This window comes from Nycticebus coucang, chromosome 22 (assembly GCF_027406575.1).
Source record: "Nycticebus coucang isolate mNycCou1 chromosome 22, mNycCou1.pri, whole genome shotgun sequence".
Lineage (NCBI taxonomy): Eukaryota > Metazoa > Chordata > Mammalia > Primates > Lorisidae > Nycticebus > Nycticebus coucang.
In genome coordinates this window covers 40223006-40231434 of record NC_069801.1, presented here as the reverse complement: position 1 = coordinate 40231434, position 8429 = coordinate 40223006, and the positions used below count along the sequence as shown (strand labels likewise).

The following is an 8429-nucleotide window of genomic DNA, read 5'->3' as shown; positions in this document are numbered from 1 at the left end:
CTGGGTGTTAACGGAGGGTCCAGGGGGCACTGGTGTGAGTTGGAGGCCTGAAGTATGCATGTGTATACTGAGAGGGCTGCAGGAGCTTCAGATTGCCCTGCCAAGCAATGGCCCCAGGAATGGGAACTTAGCAGTGGTGGACCAGGATGTGGCCGAATGTCAGATATATGTAACCCAGAAAGGATCCCATCACCAGGGAGGCAAAGAGGCTAAAAGCTCTTCAAATCACCCAGGAAATGAATATTCCAGAGAAAAGTGTTCAAGGGAAGCTTGGGTTGGTGTAGAAGAATGATGAGAAGGTACAGCCTGTCTCTGAGGTGTAAAGTGCCTGTGCCCCAGCACCTGCCTGAAGACCTGAGTGAGGAACTCATCACACATCAGCAGAGTGTGCTGGCTCTGTGCAGGGCACATGACCATGAGGTAGCTCAGATGGGAAAGGCAGGTGAGATGCCCATTTGTTTAGAGGAGCCCTCAAGGGTGACCTTTACCACCAAGGCAAAAAGCCTGTCACGATGCCAGGCATGGGGCCGGGCACCGTGGCTCACGCCTGTAATCCTAGTACTCTGGTGGCTGAGGCGGATGGCTTGCTTGAGCTCCTAGTTTCTTGGACGCTGAGGCAAGAAGGATCACTTGATAGCCGGGCGTTGTGGCGGGCACCTGTAGTCCCAGCTACTCGGGAGGCTGAGGCAAGAGAATCGCTTAAGCTCAGGAGTTGGAGGTTGCTGTGAGCTGTGTGAAGCCATGGCACTCTACCAAGGGCCATAAAGTGAGACTCTGTCTCTAAAAAAGAAAAAAGAAGGATCACTTGAGCCCAAGAGTTTGAGGTTTCTGTGAGCTGTGACACCATGGGCGACCAAGGGCGATAAAGTGAGACTCTGTCTCAAAAAAAAAAAAAAAAAAATAGCCAGGCATTGTGTTGGGTGCCGGTAGTCCCAGCTCAGCTACTACTAGGGAGGCTGAGGCAAGAGAATTGCCTAAGCCCAAGAACTGGAGGTTGCTGTGAGCTGTGATGCCACAGCGCTCTACCAAGGACAACAAAAGTGACACTGTCTTAAAAACTGAAATTCAGGGAAAGTTTGGTTTCTTAGCTAATGGGAGGAAATTATCTCTGCGTATCATTGAGGGGAATGTAGAGAACTTCCTGAGAGGGATAGAAATCCACTGCCACCAGTATGGATGGATGACTGAGGACTTGATGCAAGACTGGCTGGAAGTGGGGTGGGGATGGAGGTCAAGAACAGGGCCCCAACAGTGAGGGATGCTGATCTTGAATGTCTTTGGGGCCACGCTACCAGGTCTGTGAAGGACTTCACGAAAAGCATGAACATCAACATGGTCATCATCCCAGAAGGCTTGAGCTTGATGTTCCAGGCACTGAATGGTGGTCTACAAGCTGCAAATGACAGCATGAGGGCCCAGTACTGCAATGGCTTCTGACCAGGGATCTGGAACTGAGCCCAACCAGGAATGCCAAGAAGCCATCCGGGGGCCTCTTTCTCGACTGGGTCATGGTCGCCTGGAATAGCCTCTCAAGTGAACCCACTGTTAAGGTTTCAAGAAGTGCCACATCTCCAGCAAGGTGGAGGAGGGAAGACATCAATGTTCTATAGGAAATTGAGAGTGAATGGCCAGGAGGAGGAGAACCACCAAAAGAATGTGATCCTGAAAACATGACTGAGGGCCACTGGAGGAAAAGGTAAAGCGAATAGAACTATGACTGAAACACTGCAGGAGGAGAATTCTTGAGATTATTCTTGGAAGTGTAAATGCACAGAGAACAAAAGGAAAAAGCCACAGGGGCCTGACCCACACCCTTAGGTGCCAGAAAAGTCTAGCAGCCTTAATTTAATTTTCATAATGAGAAAAGAAACTGCTTCTGCTTCACTTTTGTTTGGGAGATTACTTCATCTGTCCATCATAAGGAACCTATAGGCTCAGGACCTGTAGCTCAGCAGCTAGGGTGCCAGTCACATACACTGGAGCTGGCGGGTTTGAATCCAGACCAGGCCTGCCAAATGACAATGACAACTACAGCCAAAACATAGCTGGGTGTTGTGGTGGATGCCTGTAGTCCCAGCTACTTAGGAGGCTGAGGCAAGAGAATCGCTTAAGCCCAAGAGTTTGAAGTTGCTGTGAGCTGTGATGCCATGGCAGTCTACCAAGGGCGACATGAGGGAACTCTCTTGCAAAACAAAAACAAAAACAAAAAACTATATTGTTGCATGAAGTCCCTTAGGCGTAATCAGTGATGCAGAGTATAGACCTGCAATTGAAATAGTATGGAACAAAGAGTGGCTACAAGTTCTATGATGGCAAGTAGCAAACTTCTTTATTTCTTTCCAGCTTATATAGGCACATAACTTAATCAATAAACACACGACTTAAACCTTGGCCCCAGGCCTCTTAATGCCTGGTACTTATGGGTCTACTTATAAACCAGATTAACTGATAACCATTTTAATAACATTATCTAAAGCTATCCTTATGGGCTAAGGTTTAACTGGATTAACTGATAACTACTTCACTAAAGTTATTCTTACACTAAGTGATCACAAACAAAACCACAAAACAAGATTCTGGGGAAATAAGCTGTTTGAATGCTTGACCATCTGGAGGTGGTTAATCATCATTAGGGAGTAGTCTGGAAAATCCTGAGATATACAGGTAACTGCCTGCAGGTCTGCCCCCACGAAGCTTGGCCCTAAATCACTTTTACATGATTAGGTTCTAAGCCACATATGGAGTTCTATCAAGGATTTTTTCCTTTCTAACTCACAAAAGACTTAAAACTTGCCTTCACAAAATGGAACCATTTAAGGGTTTACTTATAGGCTTTTTGCCTATAATTCCCCTTTTCTTTTTTCCAGGCTCAGCAGCTAGGGTGCCAGCCACATACACTGGAGCTGGCGGGTTTGAAACAAGCCTGGGCCTGCCCAATGACAATGATAACTACAGCCAAAAAATAGCCAGGTGTTGCGGTGGGAGCCTGTAGTCCCAGCTACTTGGGAGGTTGAGGCAAGAGACTCGCTTAGGCCCAAGAGTTTGAAGTTGCTGTGAGCTGTGATGCCATGGTAGTCTACTGAGGGTGACATGAGGGGACTCTCAAAAAAAAAAAAAAACAACACTATATCACAATAATCACTATATTATTTAGGAATAAATACATATTGCTAAGAATAAAAATATTAATAAATACATGTATAGTAAGAATAAAAAATAGCAAAGATGAGATTAATCAAAATTCAGGATAGCAGCTTTGTGCAGTGGCAGTATTGTAGCCAACGAGGTTTATCCGAGGTATGATTATTGCTAATTGAAAATTTTTCCCAATACTGCACTGTGATGAGTTGAAATATAGTCAGCACTGGCAATTTTTGACTGTCTCTACAGAGACTGAATAAAAAAAATTCAGGATAGGGCAGCGCCTGTGGCTCAGTCGGTAAGGCGCCGGCCCCATATGCCGAGGGTGGCGGGTTCAAACCCAGCCCCGGCCAAACTGCAACAAAAAATAAAAATAGCTGGGTATTGTGGCGGGCGCCTGTAGTCCCAGCTACTCGGGAGGCTGAGGCAAGAGAATCGCTTAAGCCCAGGAGTTGGAGGTTGCTGTGAGCTGTGTGAGGCCACGGCACTCTACCGAGGGCCATAAAGTGAGACTCTGTCTCTACAAAAAAAAAAAATTCAGGATAGCAGTTTCTCTGGAGAGAAAAATGGACAACTCATGGGCTTTCAGTGTATTAGCAAATTCTTTTCATTGAATGATGTAAGAGGTAAATATATATTTACTTTTATTATTCTTCAAGTAGAACACATACAAAATTTATTTGCATGTGTAAAAAAATCGCCATAAATAGAAAATATTTTTTTTTGGTTATAGCCATCATTGTTGTTTGGCGGGCCTGGACTGGATTCAAACCTGCCAGCTCAGGTGTATGTGGCTGGCACCTTAGGTGCTTGAGCCACAGGCACCCAGCTAAATAGAAAATGTATTAATGAAATTCATGCAGCCTACTTCTGTGTTATTTATAGCACAAGCTAGAAACTTGGGAGTCTCCCTTGACCATGCCCTCACCAACCAAATCCAATTAGTTATTACTTGCTACCCTGGCTGAAGCCACCTTAGACTCACCCAAAGCACTAAAATCCATTCAACTCCCTTAAATCGCTGCTCTAATCCAATTTTCACACTGCAGCCAAGGAAAACACCTTAAAATGAGATTAATTTCATCTCTCTTCAATGCAAAGATCCCATCACCCACCTTGATATCAGAATCAACAGAAAGGGAAGTTTTCAAGGCTACATAGCCAAGAAATGGCAGAGGTAGGGTGGTGCCTGTGGCTCAAGGAGTAGGGCGCCAGTCCCATATGCTGGAGGTGGCAGGTTCAAACCCAGCCCTGGCCAAAAACCACAAAAAAAAAAAAAAAAAGAAAGAAAGAAAGAAATGGCAGAGGTAGGATTCAAAATCTGCCAGTTTTACTTGGTAGGCCACATGTCTTACCCAGGCACCATCCCACATTGGGAAAGGCTCAGCACTGTCTAGCATAGGGTAATCTGGATAAGGACAGATTTATTTCTCCTCCAGTCACCACCTCACTTCCTTTATCTAACTTCTAGTCATCCTGACTCTGAGCTCAAACCACACTTTCCAAGAACTTCCATCCTCACATCAATGTACTATGACAGTAAATCCCAGTATCTGTCCTCCCAGTACTGCATACATTTCTTTCTTTTTTTTTTTTTTTTGAGACAGAGTCTCATTATGTTGCCCTCAGTAGAGTGCTGTGGAGTCTCTCTTGGCTTTAAGTGATTCTCTTGCCTCAGCCTCCCAAGTTGCTGGGACTACAGGTGCCCTGCACAACACCCAGCTATTTGTTTGTTGTAGTTGTCATTGTTGCTTACCAGGCCTGGGCTGGGTTCAAACCCACCAGCCCCAGTGTATGTGGCTGGCGCCCTAAACACTGAGCTACAGGCGCCAAGCCAAGTCCATTAATTCTTTATAGGTGGAATCTTCTGCAGTAGCTGCCTTGTGGTCTCTTGGGGGAGTTCCTCTATTTTCTTTTTATGCTGTCTGAATTTTTCTGTTGGTTTCTCCTGTTTTTTTTTTTTTTTTTTTTTTTTTTTTTCTGGCCAGGGCTGGGTTTGAACTCTCCACCTCCAGCATATGGGTCTGGCGTCCTACTCCTTTGAGCCACAGGCACTGGCCTCTCCTCATGTGTTCTTTCATGTTCACCTCCTTGCCCTCCTTTTTCCTTCTCACTGCCTCCTTTGTTTCAAACAGAAGTCCTTGCTCTTGATGACAGTATGTTGTGCTATGTTTTGGGGACACCAAGTGGTGCTGTAGTTGTTTTAAGGGACAGAGCACAGCCAGCAACCTCTATGGTCCTTATTTCTAACTTAGTTGCCTTCAGTGATTGCCTCATTGTTTCTTCAGCATCAGACCCTGCTGGGTTGGGATCTTAAAGCTCACAAGAATCCTTCAGGGGCAGGTCTTACAAGAATCCTTCAGGGGCAGTGCCCCTGACTCCAGTTCCCATGGGGTGCAGGAGTCCCTCAGTCTGTCCCAAGAGTAGAGTTCTGATCCTGGCAGGCAGAATGAAGATGGCTTTAGGCCCCTGCTGAGAGCATCTCATGACCTTCCCACAATGGGAGCCCCCTGGCCATGGAGACCTTCTCAGTATGGCTCCCTCACCAGCCACCAATCATATGGCAAATCCACTTCAACTGGCATACAAATCTGGTTGCTGTATACTGTTTGAGTCTACCCACTCTTCCAAGCTTTCCACTCAACGTACGGCTTCCCCCAACAACTGAAAACTCTGGAAAGACTTCCTCCTGTCCTGGACCTCTGTCCCCCAGCTAATCACAATGACTTGCCTAATTCATCAGATTTTCACCACTCTGGATCATACACTGCATCTGCCAGGGTCTTGCCCCGGGGGCAGGGTCTGTTAAGACCTGTGGATCTGGTGGGGACCAACTGAAGAAATATAAAGTTAGAAATTATGAGAAAGAAAGAGACAAGACACATAGCATAGAATTTTCAAAGGTGGGAACTCAGCGGACCACTGCCCACTTGTGGGGTTCCAGCAGTGGCCCCAAGTGCCAGTTCCACTCAGCTTTTTTTATTATTATTTCTATTTTTTTTTTTTTTTGAGACAGTCTCACTATGTCACCCTCAGTAGAGTGCTGTGGCATCACAGCTCAAACTCTTGGGCTTAAGGGATTCTCTTGCCCCAGCCTCCCAAGTAGCTGAGATTACAGGCACCCACCACAATACCCAGCTTTTTTTTGTTGTAGTTGTCATTGTTCTTTGGCAGGCCCAGGCAGGGCTGTATGTGGCTGGCATTCTAGCCACTGAGCTACAGGCACTGAGCCCACTCAGCTTTTATTGAAGGCTGTTTGCATGCTCAAAGTGTAAGCTGAGGAAGGGAACAAAGACTACAGCAGTTTCTCTGAGTGAGCATATCAAGTCCTGTTGTTTCTATTATACTCATTAATTTTAAGGGTCTGAGCAGTCTTGAGAAATCCGGAACCTGAGCCTTGTGTGGGGGCAGCCTGCTGTCTGAGGTCACACACACAGATTCCTAGGGAGGTGTTAAACTAGGGAGGTTTTGCTAGTTCACTGTGGAGTAAAATGCCACCGGCATCAATCTCCTCTGAAGAATCCATGAGAGAGGAATTTTCCTCTCAGCACCCCACAGAGGATCTTCCTCTGTGACCAGGGAAATAAGACCTCCTGCCCATATTTCAGGGCTTGAGCTGTTCCCTTGATCTCTGCCCCAGCCAAATACAAATCTCCACAATGGGTATTTACTTTGTCTGTTTACTGGGTGGGAAACAGTCTAGTTAATATATCTTTCCAGGCCTTACCGCAGCATCTTCTGTGGCCATTATTTCCTCCAGAGTGTTTACAGACCCAGCAGGGATGTTGTATTCCCAATAGGCCAGAGCTCTAGGAAAAGCAGGAAACTTGTTCAGATAAGAAATTTAGCAGTGCTGGTTTAAAGGTAAACTAGCTGACTTTCCTTTGTTCCAACTCACTCAGCTTACTTTTTTTATTTTTCCCTTTTTCTGGGAATGTTTTTCCTTGACAAGAATGGGGGTCCCCATTTTGCCTGCAGTATCCAGCTCACCACCTCCTTGTTGTGATCCCTGAGCTATGACTCTGGGTAAAGTCCCCAACAAGCTATGGTTGGGTTCTCTCTTCTTCCCCAGTTGTTCTAGGAGAACTCAGCTGAATGATCCTGCTGGTCCACATGTTTTTCCACCCCCTTTACTTTTTTTTAGAGACAGAGTCTTACTTAGAGACTGAGTTGCCCTCAGTCAAGATCGGTGGTGTCACAGCTCACAGCAACCTCCAGCTCTTGGGCTTAGGTGATTCTCTTACCTCAGCCTCCCTAAGAGTAGCTGAACTGGGACTACCGGCACCCAACACAATGCCTGGCTATTTTTTTTTTTTTTTTTTTGAGATAGAGTCTCACTTTATCGCCCTTGGTCGCCCATGGTGTCACAGCTCACAGCAACCTCCAACTCCTGGGCTTAGTTGACCAGCATGTGGCTGAATGTCAGTTTTTCCCTGCCAGGCATCCTTTTTTTTTTTTTTTTTTTTTTTTTTTGCACAGAGTCAGACTTTGTCACACTCGGTACAGTGCTGTGGTGCCATAGCTCACAGAAACCTCAAACTCTTGGGCTCAAGTGATCCTTCTTTTTTTTTTTTAGAGACAGAGTCTCACTTTATGGCCCTCGGTAGAGTGCCATAGCCTCACACAGCCCACAGCAACCTCCAACATCTGGGCTTAAGCGATTCTCTTGCCTCAGCCTCCCGAGTAGCTGGGACTACAGGTGCCCGCCACAACGCCAGGCTATCAAGTGATCCTTCTTGCCTCAGCGTCCAAGAAACTAGGACTATAGGTGTCCACCAAACACTCGGCTATTTTTAGAGACAGGGTCTCACTCTGGCTCAGGCTGGTCTCAAACTCCTGAGCTCAAGCAAGCCATCCACCTCAGCCACCAGAGTACTAGGATTACAGGCGTGAGCCACGGTGCCCGGCCCCATGCCTGGCATCGTGACAGGCTTTTTGCCTTGGTGGTAAAGGTCACCCTTGAGGGCTCCTCTAAACAAATGGGCATCTCACCTGCCTTTCCCATCTGAGCTACCTCATGGTCATGTGCCCTGCACAGAGCCAGCACACTCTGCTGATGTGTGATGAGTTCCTCACTCAGGTCTTCAGGCAGGTGCTGGGGCACAGGCACTTTACACCTCAGAGACAGGCTGTACCTTCTCATCATTCTTCTACACCAACCCAAGCTTCCCTTGAACACTTTTCTCTGGAATATTCATTTCCTGGGTGATTTGAAGAGCTTTTAGCCTCTTTGCCTCCCTGGTGATGGGATCCTTTCTGGGTTACATATATCTGACATTCGGCCACAT

The 8429-nt window shown here is 46.5% G+C and overlaps 1 non-coding gene across 1 annotated transcript; it reads left to right on the top strand.

Annotated features, from left to right (window-relative positions):
- The first annotated feature begins 3252 nt into the window (after positions 1-3252).
- On the top strand, positions 3253-3393 carry LOC128575754 (U4 spliceosomal RNA). Its single transcript, XR_008377150.1, has one exon. It is a non-coding gene; the product is annotated as a U4 spliceosomal RNA (small nuclear RNA).
- The last annotated feature ends 5036 nt before the right edge of the window (positions 3394-8429 follow it).